Genomic DNA, 18,580 nt, shown 5'->3' on the forward strand with positions numbered 1-18,580 from the left:
TCAGCAATGTCCCATATCCTACTGGGGAAGGCCAAACAGGCTTCTTCTGTCTTCCCTGGAGATGTCTGTTGCCTTCTACTTCATCTTTCCCCATAGGTGGGTCATTTCCACCCCTCATCCTGATCTTGTTCCATTACTTACAGGCACTATGTAACCACCCTAATCTATAGTTTCATTTGTTAGTAATTTCCTCTTAAGCCTCTTAGCCCCTAACATTCACCAGGGAGTTATCAAGGTCTGGTTCACTCGTGAACACACAAAAATGATTTCTGTCTGTGGTACATTTGGTGCTTGACAATGAATGTGAAATGGACTCCATTTCAAAGCACCCTGGGGGAGATAACATAAGCATTCCTTGAATTCAGCGATACCAGTGGTAGCTCTTTAATGCATGAAAGTTCCTCTTTGATGTTGAAGTCATTCCATAAGTATGAACATGCCTGGATGAAATGGCACCAAGCAATATTTCCTCTAATTTTCTGCCCCCCTCGCACATGCAACTCCCTCCCCCCATGTAAGATTCTGTGGCAACCAGAACCAAAGGGGTAGAAAACTATAACTATGAATGTGTGGAGGAGGAGGAGCCCTACACAGAGGGGGGCAGAGTCACACGTGCACATGCGCATATCTTAGAGTGAACCGTAGCACCAAGTGTATCACAATTGAGTACATATTTCTTTGTGAGAATCTGGCTAGAGTACTTAAATCAATATAATGTAGTACATAGATTGCACAACTGGAATTTGAGGAGACACAGGGAAAATTCTGCATCATCCCTGAAGTTCACTGGGTGACTCTGATAAACACTTGATCTCAGCCAAAGATACCTACAAAATTGAGGTGAAATTTCAGAGATGAAATAACATTATCAATTAATTAATAAAATAATAACATGTTCTCTCCTCTTGATATTCATTCTCCAACCAGTTTTAAAAGGAGTCCAATTTTCTTCTTCATGAGCTCTGTGAATCTATATGGATTTATGGAAGCAGCACATTTGTTTGTGAAACTTATCCAAATATTTTACCTATCTCCATGAGTGGGTAACTTTTATATTGCTTGTTTCATTCTGTCTTGTATTCATTATGTTCTGTTTTACAGATTTTGTCAGCATCCCTATTTGTGTTTGCGTTTCTACCCTCTAGTTAATTTTTAGCTATTCTGAAGATGAACATCATATGATTTACTTAGTTTACTTTGCGGTTAATCAACTGCTGGAAATACACAGAACAATTTGTTTCCCAGAGATTGTACTTGTGACGTATGTTTGGAATGTTTTCTTAATTTACAGGGTATTTTTCTTTATCTTCCTTCCTGCATGGCAGTCTGGCATGTTCAGGCTGCTCTCTCTGCACATATAAATTCTTTCTCAAATACATTTTTTAAAATATAAATTGCTTTCTGAATGTCCCCTTACAGGTGAAATCCTGGATGTTTTTTATTTCTGTGAAATAACAAATCATCCCAATATGTTTAATGTTTCTGTAACTTTTAATCAGCATAGGTTATTTTCTTCTTCTTCTTCTTCTTCTGATGCAGTAGCCTCCTGTCATTAGAAAATTAAGAGCTATCCAATATCCTCAAAAGTCCTGGTATGTTTGCTACAGATTGCAGTAGTTCACCAGATGTCATCCAGATAGCCAGATTTAGTGGAAAATATGCATAACCACCAGACATTCACATGCAATTGTGAATAAGGTACATGGACACAGGATGTCAGTCTTCAATTATTTTGTTTTAGCATGCAATTTTTTAAAAAAAAAATCAGAAGTTTTCTTCCTGCTGGGCAAGATGATAAGATTTTGGATTTTTTTTTCATTTTGACACATTTTAATTAACAATTTGCTGCAACATTTAGCATTAAAAACCTTGTATTTTTTTTTACACAATGCAAGGTTTTGCACACAAAATAATAAGAGAATGTACCAAAAACCACACATTAAACTAATCCATTGTGTGTTCCTGAGTGGTTCCACCAGTTCCAATTCTTGCAGTGAACTTCTATATCCAGGGATGAGAATTTACTTGCATTGCCTTCTGTTTTACCAAAATTTAACACAATTTGCAAACTTTGAACAATTTACTTGCATTGCCTTCTGTTTTACCAAAATTTAACACAATTTGCAAACTTTGAACAAAGGTAAACTGATAGATTTACACATCACTAATCTAATACTCCAAACCATCTCCAAGGTGTAACATTTTCCTCTTGGACTTTAGTCAAGGAACTGCTATCTGAGATATTCCAATGGTGAAATGGGGACGGAAGACTGAGCTGTCCTTTTCTTGACAAAAGTGTTGTTCACTGAGTTTATAAATCTTCCAAATGTGGCATTAGCTGTATTCTTGTAGAAACATGAAAGATGAATTCTAAAGATATATCCAGACTAAGGAGAGACAAATCCATCTTTTTGCAGTTTGTGTCACTTCCTCATATATTCAGTCAACAACCTAGTCTATTTCTGCATTAGTCTACTCCTTTTAAAAACTCTGTATAGAATTCCCATGAAAGTTGTAGGCAACTTCCCCGTAAGACAAATTTTCTATGCAACTAAAATTTTTCTAAAATATGCCTTTTGTACATTTTCTCTGAACTGAGAACATCATAAAAATCAAAGAAACATGAATTCCCAAGGATAACTGTGTTCTGTTCCGCACATAATCCAGGAAGTGAAACTAGAGTTTGCCTGATTAAAAACAGAGACCAAATCACATTCTACCTCATCCCACCTAGTATGTGTTGCATTTTTTTCTTTCTGTGGGAAGACAAAAAGTTTGCATGTAAATTCAATGAATTTGCTTAGTTTGTTTTTGTCTTCTTTCCACTTTTAGATTTTTTTTTACTAATGAAGACAACTTTTAATGAGAAAGTGCACAGTCCCAACTAGTCAGGATGGCTAAGGGCAGGCTAAAGCATTGCTAAATACAAAGCTTTCGCAGCCAGTTGGAAATTACTTAGGACTACCCTTACTGTAGGATACCCAGCATAGTGGAACAAATAGGGCTAGCATTTGTATTCAGATACCTATTCAAACATGGTAACTCATCAGGGGACTTGGAACTGACAGAACCACTCCTTAAATATCAAATTCTTTAGGGCAAAAACAAAACAACAACAACAGTTCTTTGCATGCCTTCTTGTGCAAGACTATCAGTAGCTCAGTGGAGATACAGACTACAGTATTTTGTAGCAATACAAAGCAAGCAGTTTCTACCTCTTCAGATAGTGGACCATGGCAACTGAACCATCAACATTAAAAGCAGACACAGAAACAGAGGGAGTTGACAAAAATGATTTAGAGATTAGATAAGCTGCCTCCACCTAATGGGGTCTTCAGCCTGGGTTCAAATGATGGCCCCTTTATATTTAAGACCATAGTCTTGTTTTGCAATATTCCCCCCCCCCAAAAAAAAAACCCTGCTGCTTTCCATCATACCTCTGTAGTTCTCTCAGTTTCTGTTGTGCAGGCCAACATCGGCTACGATTAAGGACTTTTCATGCGTGTAAGATAATATGATTTCACAATGATTACATATTCACTCTACAGCTGGCTGAGTTTTTACATCTCCATTTGTCATTGACTATTGTGTCCAATTAAATGATTAGCTTTTAAAAACTGCTGCACATTATGAGAGTGAACTTGTGTTCCATTGCACTGAGTGATGCAGAAACAAACTCATTACAGCATGTAATTCACCCATATTAAATAACAAACAGATGGCTGCTGTAAATGAGAGCTGTTTTTTCTCTTCAAAAGTGCCAGGGAAAAGGTGTTTTTATTTATCTTTGTTTCCAGCTTCTTTCTGTTTTCTTGACAAGTGGGCAGCTGGCTGCTGAGGTTTTCAATTGGTGCAGAAGAATGAAAAGCCGGTTTCCATTAATTTGCTCATAAAATAACTCTTTGAATCATTCCCGTTATAAATGCATGTGCAGTAGCAAGCTGCTGCTTGATTAATTCACTTATTATGAAGATTTCATCTTTTATAAGAGGGCCTGCAGGTAATTTATCTTGTTTAGTAAGATTAGAAAAATGTAATTATCTTGATACCTTTGGACCCCTCTCATTTTAATTGTGTTCCCATAAATTTCAAACATAAAGATGGAATTTCATTTCTTTCTCCTTTTTTGCGCACAAATGTTCCAACATGTGGTAGAAAAATGCATAGTGAGATGTCCAGTAAAAAGTTACAAATTCAAACACATTTGGGTTGAATTGTTTCTATGGAGCAGAGCAGCACCCACTGGAGACAGCCAATCTACTTATTGTTCCTTTCTCGTAGTTCTATAATCCCTGCATCCCCCCTATCTATCTATCTATCTATCTATCTATCTATCTATCTATCTATCTATCTATCTATCTATCTATCTATCTATCTATCTATCTATCTATCTATCTATCTATCTATCTATCTATCTATCTATCTATCTATTGTGTATCACTCAGGAATTAAGGCAGCAGAGCAATTCTATTGCTAAATTGGAGCACCCTTGATCTGCTCTGTCCACTTTTTATTATTTGGATTATGATAGTCCCATGTTAGGAAGATCCAAATTGTAGCTTCTTCCAGCAGCCAGGGTGGTGAATCAAAAATCAGTTCCCTTCTCTAAGGTCAGTGCTTTAGCACCGGCCTTGGAATGGAGAACCAACTATCCTATGACCTTTGGGACACTATCTCCAAGATCACAGAATTACATTGTTCTTTCAACAAATCAAATAAAAATTGCAGGTGGTATTCAGTTACACATCAATACATAAAGCAGCTGTGTTTATACATCTGTTTGGCTAGTCTGAAGACTTTTTTTGGCTTGCTCTCTTCTTAGTTTAATATTTATGATGAACCAAAACTAATTAAGATTTTAGAATCTAAGCATAATTTTTAGAAAGAAAATTTCATTACAATGGCAGTGCATGCCCCAGAGATGATCTAGAGTTCTCCTTATGAAGTAAGAGCAAAATTATACAAATATAACACCTTCCAAGCCTGGAAGCATTGTTACAGTATCAGGCAGCTGCCAAGGGCACCCAGTAATTGTTCCAGCTTAGCAATAAAACTGCTCTGCTTCCCTCCTCATGCCATCCTTTCTGCCTCCTCATCCAAGCCTTTATCTCTGCCTCCCTTTCTTCATCCCTGCCATTGTTTTCCTCCCTTGGAAGAAACAGGACAGGACAAGAAAGGAGATGTGGCTGCCCACCTCTTGTCACAATGGAACTCATTGGCATGAGGATATACTGCCATTTATCCCTGAAAAACTGGATCTGGCCCTGCATGCTTCAAAGAGTTATTTGATATGTGCCAAAGAACTTAGAATTGCTTTTTGCAGCCTGAGAGGTTTTTGTCTGGAACAGAAGTCCAGACTTTGAGAAAAGCTTGTTGGGAACAAATTTTCATAATGGATTAAGGCCCTTTGCTTGAATACTACTTGGACCTCAACTCTTCTGGGTTGTGGGAAATGCACATGTCCTTACACAAAGAGGATTTCACAACATTAGAAAGAAGGGCAGTGTGTCTATTGGCGCCCTTCATCTCAGCACACACTCTGGAGCTGCTAATTCAGGCATTTAAGATATAATATTATTAACGTAAGTTCCTAGATATTAAATTTTGTTTACACAAATTAATGCTATCCACATTCAGGTACTGTGCTTTGCTGTGGTATACAGAAGTTCTGTGAAGTGAGAAAATTCATAAATGTAGGAATACTGTAGAGCAAGAAGGGCAGTAAGCTAAGAAATGAGTACAGATGGCTGGAACACTTCAAGTCAGGTGAGAATAGCAATTCTGACAAACCATGATCCAGGAGACCTTTGTCAGCAACCACACATTTGAATGCTGAAACAGTAAGTAGCTCATTAGGCAGATTGAGGAACAGCCCTCAGTGACCTTGCTACAACTTTGGATTGCAGTTCTGCATCACCCACACATAATCCAGTATTGGGTTTCTCTAAGGCTTATGCGTATGCCAGGTGCTGTCAGAAATTCAGCCAGGAATGTAAAATTGTTATTCCTTGGGAGTAAAATAATGCAGAATAGGTATGAGACCAATTTCTACCAAGTGCAAATTGGAGGGGAAGGTTTTTGCATCAGAAGGCTCTCCCTTCCGTTACAGAAGTTCTGTCAAAATTTGCACAGCACCATCGTTAAACTTCACTAATTGCAAAAATCCCTGAAAACCATAGGTCCAAACAGAGACTGGAATGTATACTACCACTTGCCTGGTAATAAAGGTGTACCAAAACAGGACCACGTACTCTTGAGTATTCACAGGATGGGACTGAAAACTGTGGCATTATGAAAGAGAAATGGTATTTTGATGGGCGAAAATATAAATAAAGGATAATGTGAGGCCAAAGCCAAGACACCTAGAATTGGCACTGATTTTCACCCGAAACAAAATCTAGTCCAGGCAGCTATTTTTTTAAACCCGTATAATCATAGCACTATCATGACAAGGGGACAGAAAGGAAGACTGACAGGCCTTAGAATGATGTAGCAGCCTCCAAGCTCTGCTTTTATGCTGTGCAAGTGGACTGCATTGAAGCCTGCTGCACTCCAATCCACCTACTATCACTCATTCATTTAAATAAAAATAAAAATTTAAAGCCAATTAAAAATTTGGCTCTTTAGGCAGGCCTTCCCTCCTGTCAATACTTGATTTTATTTTTATTATAATTTTCTGTTTTCCCATATTGAGCATTACTTGGCATTACTAATCACTATTGTTTTGAATTGTTTTTAACTGTTTTAGTTTACAATGTTTAATGGAACCTGCCTGGAGTAGACTTTGTCTAAAAGGGCGGGATAGAAATATAAATAAATAAATAAATAAATAAATAAATAAATAAATAAATAAATAAATAAATAAATAAATAAATAAATAGTCCCACAGGCTAATGGCAAACCAGCAGGGAGAAACGCCCCTGGCACCTGGCCTCCTGGTGGGAACATCATGGGAAGAGACCTCGTGGGAAGTATCCTGCCATCTCCAGACCTGTGCATCGCTCACCTCTGGCCCAGGACCTCTATGCCAGCCACAACCAGGATAACCATGTAAATCTGGGTCTCTTCTTTGTATGCACAACTTTAAAACACAGAGACAAAAAAAAATCCAGCATCTTTATTCCATTTTGACATTAGGGTACTGTTTTACCCTGATCACTCCAACATCACATGTGGGCGGCCAAGTGATACACACTGGCAGAGGAGAACATCATGTGTCAGGCTTTTTGTCAACCTATACATACTTCTTTTCATATATGCAGTGACTCTATTCTTGTACATCTGTGTATGTGGACACTTATTCCAGATGGGGAAGCAAATGGTTGAGAGATAGAGATAGAAATAGAGGTAGGACAAACATTCATGTATGTTCCTTTTTATAGGCATTTCACAAAATTCTATTCAGGACAGAAAGAAACCCAGTTATAATGTGGGAGAAATGAAAACTGACCAATTCACTCATCTAGACACAGAGCTTTGAGTTCTTAACTCTTCATGCTCTTTGCATGAATCCCTGGTATTCCGCCATGTTAATGCAGAGTTCAGATTGCCAACCATTTCCAAGGTTAGCTTCATATTTGATCTCTATAACAAGCACATATGGATTAAATTTTTCTTTCTAGAATATTAGTAAAACCTGCATATCACATATTTAGAATGGAAAGAACTTGATATTTAAAAAATTCAGTTGTGGGACAAAATATACCTGACAGCCTTTCCATCCTCAACAGAAAAGTTTCATGGGGGTAGGGGAAAAGAAATAATTCTCCAAAGTTCTCCATACATATACAAACATATACACGCATACCATGGAAACATAGTAGTTTGCTGAAGCTCTTCAGAGTTGTCTACACTTCATTTTCATTTTTTATTTTTACTTTTTGGTGGGGGGGAGAGACTCTGCAGAGGTGAACCAGCATAAAATCAATGTAGCAATGCAATAATTTAGGAATAGACTCAATATTTTAAACATTTCAGAGTGACTAGGGAGAGTCTTGGGGATGAGTGTTTCTGTTGTCCTAAACATCATGCCCCAACTTAGTACATCACCAGATCACCACCCAAAACCACACCCTTTGTAGAACAAAACAAAAAATCACACAGGAAAAAACACCATTCAAATCATTGTGGCAAGGAAAAAGTAGATGTCACCAATGGCAAGGAGGAAAAATCTAAATTAGAAAGGAAAAAAAGGAAAGGCAGATTTCTGAAATGTTGACTAATTAAATACTGTGCACAAAAGTTGCAACCCCATGATGCTTCTTTTGCGTTTTGCAGCAAGACTGAAAAAGCAGGTAATTTATTTTGTTTGTAAAGGCAAATCTCAGTCTATGTGATGTTTTTTTACATTGTTATTGGACTCAAAGAAATTAAATTGTGACAGTGAGCTTTAGTTAGTACAAAGAAGTTGTATAGGATTCTGAGCATGTGTGTGATTCTTTAGCTATTGCACAAAAGCCTATTTTCCCTCTCTAATATAGCTGCCATGTTATGCATATTTGGGTTCCCTAATTTTATGGGGAAAAAGTCTGGCTTCTATCCCAGTTTTGCAAGGGTGACAAGTATGCCAAATAGAAACAGGACTGTCACAACTGGGAATGTGATGCGAATTCTACATTTCTGTGGAATTCTCTACCAGTGGAGGTGTGTCAGGCCCCCCTCATTCCTAGGTTTTAGAAAACGATTTACTCAGGCCTTTGAAAATCTTCTCCATATTTAATTCTATTCCATTCAATAATTTATTAAATTGTGTAATTCTGTTACAGTCTGTCTATTGTTTATTGATGCTACTGTTACCACCATCTTGAGAGTCGGATTTGTATTCTTTAGAAGCAGATAGTGCTATTGTTGTGGGTCTTTCTTTTTTTGTTTGCTGTTTTTAATCTCTGTTTTGCTCTTTCTTTCTTTATTTATTTTTGTTGTTGTTGTAAGCCACCCAGAGCAGCGTCTTGACACTAGATGGGCAGGGTAGAAAAGTAATAAACAAACAAACATTTCAGTGAGGAAAACATGAATTGAAACCTCTGGTGCTTTTGTCTGGAGTCAAAATCCTTCCCTAAAATGTGATGAGATGCTAGCTTACAATTAAGAGTGATGCAACCTTGAAATGTCCCTTTTAAAAAGGAATTGTTGGGTTATTCTGGACTTTGCTTGATCATCAAGTCCTTATCATTAACATTAATCACCCTGCAAGATCCAAGATGTTTGTTGAGAAGAAAATATTGCTAGCTAAAGAAAGCACTCGAATCGACTTCCCATAGAAATCCCATAGAACTCAGTGGGAGCATGACTCATGACTAGTAGCGTAGGACTTGAACAGTAACCCAATCCCAGTCCCAGTCCCAGTTTGAGAAATGGAAAAGGCAAAGGTGGGGAAAGAGGTGAGAATGAAAAGAAAAAGAAAAAGAAAAGGCTCTCTACCACCCTGGGAAAAGTGCCCTGTGATTGTCATCCAATATGATCCTCACTCACTGAACAATGAGAGACAAGTAAAACAGCAGGCAGAAAATAAGTCATCCTAAGATTCTTTCTCCTTCCCCCTTCACTTGTCAGGCCAAACTCCTCACCCAACAAGGAGTGATAAGTAACCATCCTAAATTTTTGCATTGAAAACCCATGAGTAATAGCCATAGTTGATTTAAAAAACCAAACAAACTTTATTCCAGAGCCTTACTGCAAAATATTACTTGCTACAAAAGCAACCAGTCACAAAAGTGAGTTGCTTCCAAAATGCCAGCACTCTCTCACTCTTCTTTTCTCAAGGCTAAACATGCCCAGAGCTGGCTGGATAGCTCAGTGGTTTAGGTATCCGGCTGCAAAGATGCCTCCCAAAGGTTAGGAGATCAATTCCCCACTGTGCCTTCTCTCAGTAGAGCCAGCCTGTGTGGTCTTGGTTTCCAGTCCCCTGATCACCCTTGTCTTCCTTCTCTGGATTTGTTCCAGTTTGTTTTCATCCTTCTTAAAGTGCAGTGTCCAGAACTGGACACAGTATTCAATATCAGGCCTAACCAGTGTCAAATAGAGGAAAACATCATGTGGTATGGAGTCTGTACTTCTGTTTTGCTGCATCACAAACTGTTGGCTCATATTCACCTAGTGATCTACAACAATTCCAAGATCCTTCTCACTCATATTACTGAGCCAAGTATCCTCCATCTTGTAACTCTGCATTTGGTTTCCTTTTCCTAGGTGTAAACTTTGCAGTTATCCCTGTTCAATTTCACTATTTTGTTTCCAGCCCAGTGTTCAAGCCTATCAAGAACTTTTTGAATTTTGATAAGCATTTCTTCTGTCCTCTAATCCAGGTCATTGATAAAAATGTTGAAGAGCACTGGGCCCAGGACTGAGACTTGTGATACCTCCTCCCAGTTTTAGAAGGAGCCATTGATAAACACTCTCTGAATACAATTCTGCAACCAACTGTGTATTTACCTCCTAGTTGTCCTATCCAGCCTACACCTACTTAGTTTGCTAATCAGAATATCATGGGGCACTTTGTCAAAACTTTCCTTGAAATCATGACATACTATGTATACAGAATCCTCACCATCTACCCAAAAGGTTACCCAATCAAAAACATGAGATAGGTTTAGTCTGGCAGGTTTTGTTCTTGTAGCATCCTTGTTGACTTCTAGTTATTACTGCATTGTTTTCAAGGTTCTTGCAGTGTGTCCACCTTATAACCTGCCCAAAATTGTCCCTGGGATTGATGTCAGGCTGATTGTTCCATAGTTCTCAGGTTTCTCCTTTTCGTCCTTTCTGAAGATAAGAGACAACAATAGGGCCTGCTTAAACTATTTGGTACTGCACCCATCCTCAATAATTTCAAGAAAATAATAGACAATGGTCCTGAGAGTTCTTCAGCCAACCCGTTCAGTACTCTTGGATGCAGTGCATTGGGCTCTGGAAATTTAAACTCATTCGAAGCAATAGGTATTTTTCTATGGTTTGTTTATCAGTCTCAAGATGCTATCATATCCCCTCTACTTCTATTTCACATTTGCCTGGAGAGTCTTTATGTTTCCTTTTGGAAAACAACTGGGCTAAAGCAGATCCTAAGAGTTCTTCAGCCAGCTCCTTCAATATTGTTGGATGAAGTTCATCTGGCCCTAGGGATTTGACCATATTCAAATTAATAAGATATTCCTTGACTATTTGTTTATCAGTCTCCAGCTTCAACCCTGTTCCCTCCTTTTGTACTTCACATTTGCCTGAAGGGTCATAGATTATGTTTTGGTAAAAGACTGAGCTGAAGGAGGAATTGAGCACGTCTGCCTTTTCTTGTTAACTGTCATCATTTTTCCATCCCCACTGAGTAGCTGAGCCACTATTTCTTTTCTCTATCTTTTACTATGCATATACCTGAAGAATGTTGTTGTTGTTGTTGGGTTTTTTTGCTGCTTTTAAGCATCTCTTGCTCCCTGTCTGTCAGATATGCTGACTTTGGACCATGGGAGTTCTAATTCAAAACATTTGGAGACTGTAAGGCAGCCAACTTTCTGCACTAGAGGGCCTGTACAGCAGATCTTAGGTATTGTCAATATATTTCTATTCCATTTTTTTTTTTGTTTCTAAACCAAACAAAAGATACAACTCACCTTGATCCTGAATTTAATCTATATGTAATCTTTTTTTTTTTTTTTGGCCATTTTAAGTTGCCCTAAGACAATACCAATTATTTAAAACTCACCTGGAATCTATTTGATGGCAGTTTCTGCAAACTTTATTTTTATAGAAGTGGTAAGCCACTTTATGAAGTTCTTTGAAATTTTAGAAGCTCCCTCAAGGAAAGTGCTTCTCCAGTCACTCCCACCTTTGCTCCTTATTCACAACTTATTTTCTGTTTTGATCCAGTTGAATGATGATAGGAGAACATTCCCCTATTTGTATTAAGAGATCCATTTGGATTAATGAATGATTATTATTTAATAGAGAACAGTGAAGCACTACTGACTCCAAAGCTAAATTAATTTCAATTGAATCCTCAAAAGGATCAGTGACATGTCTAAGTGCATACCTAATTTGATGGGTAATATGTCTAAAATATTATAACATGACTAAGTACCAGGAAATCTCCTGTTAGATTAAGGCTGTGTACAATTTTTTGACCTCATGGACAAAGGATGTTGGTTGGCACAATTACTTTCTTTCAGTTAGCATAAAGAACTACTGTATAGGACAGTAATGGACAGTCTCTCATTAAAACCTGAAAGCTTCCATGATGATCTCCAGGATCATTTCATCCATCAGCTTCCTGGGCCTACAGTTCTTTTCAGTGCTGAAGTAAGATAACATGGAGCTTAGATGCATTGGCTATATACCTCAGAATATGTTGCAGTGCTAATAAAAAGAATTTATAGTCATGTGGTACGCACATGGTCTTAGAACTGTTGTGCACATCTCTTGTGGCTTCTACCCATCCATTCATTCAATCTTTATTAGAGTCATTGGCCAGCATAACTACTCATCCATGTTTGTTTGGTTTTTAAGGACCCGACAGAGCACACCAGAATCTTTCACTTCACTTCAGATTGGACTTTTAAAGCTATTTCTACATGTTTCTTGTACAGATTATGTTCTTCTTCACCCAGCCCATCCATCCAACCCTTGACCTTCTCAGTTTCCTAAAGGAGGTGCCTTCTCCCCTGCCTGCCTGCTGGGTGATTTCCACCTGGCAAATAGGCAAGAGAGTTGGGCATCTTACCTTTTTGTCTTCCTCTCATGTGCAGTCACCACTGTCTCTTTCCCCTGCCTGCCCATGTTGATTCATAAAACAGCTGTATAACATCCTAGTTCAAATAAACAGCACCTGGTGGAGGGGTTAAAATCACATGCTATGAAACTCAAAAATATGACTGGGTTTCCATATACATAGTGTAGTCACTGTTTAAAAAAAAAATCCAGACCCAATTCAAAACCCTTTTCTATTGGTAATGGGATCAATCTTTTCTTTCGCCAATGAATCCCAAATAGAAAAGGAATGTGTATGTGGAGAATATATATCCTCTAGTTCTAATTAGGCTTCAGGACCTTCTTGAACCCACACAGATTTTGTTTAAACCTTACCATTCCTAGGGTGTGCACTTAAGCATAACCAATATTTTTGTTATATCGGCAGTCCAATACAGCTGTCCATTATGACCAAAAGATCTGTGCACCTGCTTAATCTACTATCTGTTACCTGTTGGTAGGTAACACCAAGGGGATTGTTGTCACTTCTTGTGTTTCCCTATCTTCAAAGGGAGAATATGATAGATCAGTGATATGGTATTGTACAAGTGTAATTGTTACTCAGGTCCTATCATGAAGACACCTATGTATCAAAAACAGGGGGCTCAAAAGGGGAACAACCTAGGAAAGTGAGCAAGAAGATGGATCAGATGGAGGTCTGGCCCCCATTTAGGGCAGGAAATGCTAGCTATCTGGAAAATGGGATGCTGGGAACGTCACAGTGCTGACGCAATTGAAAACAATGGGACACTGTGGAGATGGATACATGATGTCCAGACCCTGTGAAGTTGTTACCCTATGAACCTGGGATGTTATTTATTTATTTAGAATATTTATATCTCTCCTTTCTCCTTAAAAAGAACCCAAGGGTGCTTAGATCATTAGTAAGACAATATGTAGAAGCTGAAAACAGTAGATATACAAATATTAAAAAATAATTAAACAGTCAGGGCTGGAGGGAGTTTAGGTAATGCTAGATAAGCAGCTGCTCACTTCATAGGCCTTGATATTGCATGCTGCTGATTTCATTCAAAAAACAGTTAATGTAGTTTGTTCAGGATTATATTTATTTTTATGGCTTTAGCAAAAAGTGAATCCTAGTCTGCTCTGCATGGGGAAATTCCTGTGTGCAACAAGTGGTTTGGTTTTCATGAATGCTATCATTCTCTTCATGGAATGTTGCTATTCTGATTTCTACTTGAAAATGTTTTATCCTTTCTCAACTAAGACATTCATGATTTCTCTGTTCTCTGTGTTAAATAAATTTTCCCATTAATTGTATCTGTAAGTGGCCTAGTGTCATTTCTGGTTATGCTATCATGTCCACTGGGGTAAAAAGGACCTCATCTTCACTAATGAGTACCCAGCATTTATTGTTATTATGATGATGATGATGATGATGACAATTTTTAAATTTTTCACCTCAGTGAAATTTCCCAGATTTCATGAAGTAGCAGCAGAGATAATTGCTGAGCAATCTTGGTTCCCCTGTCCCCTCCGTTCTTGCCAATTTTCTTCATAAGGTTAATTGTGATGACCCTATGCTGCTTGTGCCTGAAGGATTTTTTTGCATCTTCCTTGCTATTGTCAATTTCAATGATATACTCGTCAGTTTCAAATAGTTGAAGAACCTGAAATTGATCAGAGTGACAAAGCCTCTGAAAAATATTTCAAGCACAAGCACAGCAGGACTGTCAACCTTAATTTCATGCAGAAAATCAGTAAGAAATGCAAAACTACTTCTATTTTGGACCCATATCACAAGACAGTTAACATAATCCTAAATTCACAATGCTGTTTGCTATAATGAAATAATATAATATAACAAACTAAATTTCCCAATGAAGGAAGAGTCATGAAAAAATGAGTCATGTTTGTTACCTGGGTACATTTGCCTCTGAAGGATGAAAGTAATCACAGCCTCTGTTGTTCACTATTCTGTCCTAAATCACCAAATGCTGGTGCATACCCTGCTTCCCCAAAAATAAGACCTAACCTGAAAATAGGCCCTAGTATGATTTTTCAGGATGCTCATCAGGATGCCTTATTCTCCCCAAAAAAGCCCCAGTTGAATGAAACCCTGCCCTCCACCATTGTGTAGCAACCAGAAGATGGCATGACTGCATTTGAATAAATGTAGATGGTTGTACATGAAAAAAAAATCCCCTGAAAATAAACTCTAATGTGTTTTTCGGAGCAAAAACTAATATAAGACCCTGTCTTATTTTCGGAGAAACACTGTTGCTCAGAAACAATCTGATTACCATTCATTGTTTACTTGCACAAAAGTAGATACAGTGGTGCCTCACACAACGATGTTAATTGGTTCCAAAAAAATCAACGTTGTGTGAAAACATCGTTCTGTGAAGCGGTCCGTCCAATACATTTCAATGGAGAAAAAAAAAATCAGCAAAAATGAACGAAGACTCAGAACAACACCAAATTAAGTTTGCATGCCTTTCACAAGCTGGACTATCGATGCCAAGCATTTAAAACAGTTTCCTAACAGTTTAAGGCACTTTTAAATGAGGGAAAAAGGACATCGTTATGTGAAAATCCCCCATAGGAAACATCACTGTGTGAGGCAGCAAATTGATCAGAAAAAGACATCGTTATGTGAATTCATCATTGTGTGAGGCACTCGTTGTGCGAGGCACCACTGTATTTGTTGAGGTACCGATAAAGACCAAACTCCAGGAGGCAGCGGAAGACAGGAGGGCCTGGCATGCTCTGTTCTGTGAGGTCATGAAGAGTCGGACACAACTTAATGACTAAACAACAACAACTGATAAAGAATCCTATAAAGAATGGCATAAATTTCTGTGGGATAACTAAGGAATGATGTGCAGAATTTCACAAGAGGAAGGTGAGGACATTTTGCTGACTGAAGAAACAGGCATACCTACACTATTCTTATTTTTCTAGGGCTCTAGCTGCTTAACGCCACAAAATACGTATCAGTGCAGAGAGAAGTATGAATAGCATCTCCAGGCTCTGATTTTTCCAGAAAAAAATCTCTGGCTCAGTTGGAAAGCTTGGCCTAAATCCACTTTTTAGTTCCAACTAGAGTAGACCAATTGAATCAATGGGACTCTGTAAGTCAACTGTCTGTAAATGCCATTTGTTAAAAGAGTCTAAGTAGTTGTGAATAACAACAGAATTTAGGTCGTTGTCTACCAATTAGTCCTTCCAGTCTGTCTTGCTGTGGAATGGCATCAGACAACCATGAAGATAGGCTGAGCAGGAAGATACAATAAGATATCAGACTGATACTATTCTGTGGCTAAACCTGGCTATGTTGGGTATTGGAGTGATTACAGTGATTCCTATCCTTCCTGTCATGATTTATACCAGAAGTGGTGATGGGAGAGCATCATTGCCTATAACCTGTGGTGGCCCTCAGGGCTACACCTTATTCTGAACTGCTGGTTAGATCAGTGTTTAGGATCTGGCTGTGGAGCCAGAGGTTTGGAATTCAATTCCCCACTGTGCTTCCTTGACAGAGGCTGGACTCAATGATCTATAGAGCTTTGCAGTTCTAAGATGATGATGATGATGATGATGATCCCCTATATTATTTAACATCTTTATGAATTTTCTGGGAGAGGTCCTTTGGCTTTGGAATGAAGTGTCACCAATATACTGATGACACCCAGCTCTACTGCTTTTTGTCCTCCAAAATTTTCAATATCACCTGAACTTGATAATGGGCTAGATGAGAGTGCCCAAGATGAAATCAAATCTGGACAAGACAGAGGTGTTGCTGATCAGTAGAAAGTCAGATTTGGGAAATTGAGTTTGTCTTGTTCTAGAAAGGGTTGCACTCCCCCTGGAGGTCAGGTTTATAATTTGACCACCCTATGTACTTGATTCTCCACTGTAGGTGGTCATATGTTGAGGAATGTGTTTACACAATTTTGCTTAGTGAACCAGCTGTAACTATTGCAGAGTTAGGAACAGTTGCTCATGATTTCGTTACTCAAGATCTTGATTACTACAATGTGTTCTATATCGGGCTACCCTTGAAGATGGTCTCAGATCTTCTACTGGTGCAGCATGTAGCAGCTAAGTAACTAACTTATGATGCATATCATGATCATATGATCCTGATACTGAAATACCTGCTTTGGATGTCAATTGCTTAATGAGCCCAATTCAACTGTTAATTGTAATGATCAAATTCCTAAATACTTTGGCCATCTAAAGAACCACCTGTTTTGTTAATGAGCTTGACCAGACATTAAGATCTTCAGAAGCCTTCTTTAAAATCCCAATAGTTTCAGAGGCCCTGCCTATATATATATGAATAATGTGAATGCAAAAGAGGATGTATGTATGTATGTATGTATGTATGTATGTATGTATGTATGTATGTATGTATGTATGTATGTATGTATGTATGTATGTATGTATGTATGTATGTATGTATGTATGTATGTATTTTGGCTCTTACCTAACAATTAGACACAAACTTTCTTTCTTTCTTTCTTTCTTTCTTTCTTTCTTTCTTTCTTTCTTTCTTTCTTTCTTTCTTTCTTTCTTTCTTTCTTTCTTTCTTTCTTTCTTCAATTCAAATGTGATTCATTGTGAGGCAGAGGAAGAAAGAAAAATTGTAGCATGAAGAAGACCCTTCAACTCTATGGGCATTATGGACCAAACCACTCTGCCCTGTCAGGTCAATAATTTTTGAATGAAAAGGGGATTAATGGGATTTATGACCCTCCTTTCAACAGTATGTAGCTGTAGCAGCACTAATTATATTTTCATTAACCTTAGTGGCTAGTTCCTGGTCTAATAATTTAGCCCCTTTATGGACTAATCTGGTGTTTTACATGTTCAATAAAGTGTATACACAAGCAAGATTTATAATAAATAAGTCCTTTAGGTCAAATTACAGTTTTCCTAGTAAAGATACCCAGGGAAAACTCTATTTCCAGCAAGTACTGGGAAAGGGGACAGATGGCATGTGTTACCCTGCTCTTTGAAGCCTCCCCTCTTTGAAGGAAGGCCCTTAATGTTCAACAGGATTGTGAACACAACAGAAGACCTGAACCATGAACAATAATGATCATATAAAAGTAAATGGGCAATGCCTATTCAAACTGAACTAGGGTTTAATACTTTTTTTCTAATTTTCATTGATGTTTTCATTAAGACCTGAATTGAAATTGCTGCTTCATCATGTCCTTGAGTATATATCTTTACTCAGGTCACTTCTCTGTGCCTGAGGTACAGATTGCATAAAGTGGTTGTTCAGCTCATGTCCGCCATGCCTTAACATGGTGGAAATCAGGCATATATTGTGAAATTATTCCAAAAATGAAGTGAAGCAGATCTAGTTGTCCATTTTCAAACTGATCTGAAGTGAAGCCCAAAGCTGTGTAGTTGTCAGATGTTTCTTTAGGCATTAAAAAAAAGCTATTTAAAAAAAAACTCACTGGGAAAACAATAGTGATACAGTGAATAGAACAACCAAGAAGCCCAAAATACAAGGAGATTAACAGTTCACACCCCAATGAAGTGCCCAAGCTCTCCTGGAAAACAAAGCCATGGAGTTTCTGGAAGGAAGTGCCTTGTAAAGGAAGGAAGTTGGAGAACACAGAGTGATTACTCTCTGCATCACTTTAATTTTCAGGAGGCAGGGTGGTGTTCACTGGATAATTTTTCTTCATCATTTTTAGGCAGCCGTTGATTTTAATCCAGTTAATTATCCATTTTTTAAAATTTGTGACAACATGTGGGATTTGAGTGGGACACAGCAGCATTAAGAATAGGACCTAAGCTTTTGCACAGATCCTTGGGAGAGGGAAGGAGCTTTGCCATCACCCTGATGGATGAACAGTAGTAGATG

Source organism: Pogona vitticeps, chromosome 3, assembly GCF_051106095.1.
Source record: "Pogona vitticeps strain Pit_001003342236 chromosome 3, PviZW2.1, whole genome shotgun sequence".
NCBI classification, from domain to species: Eukaryota; Metazoa; Chordata; class Lepidosauria; order Squamata; family Agamidae; genus Pogona; species Pogona vitticeps.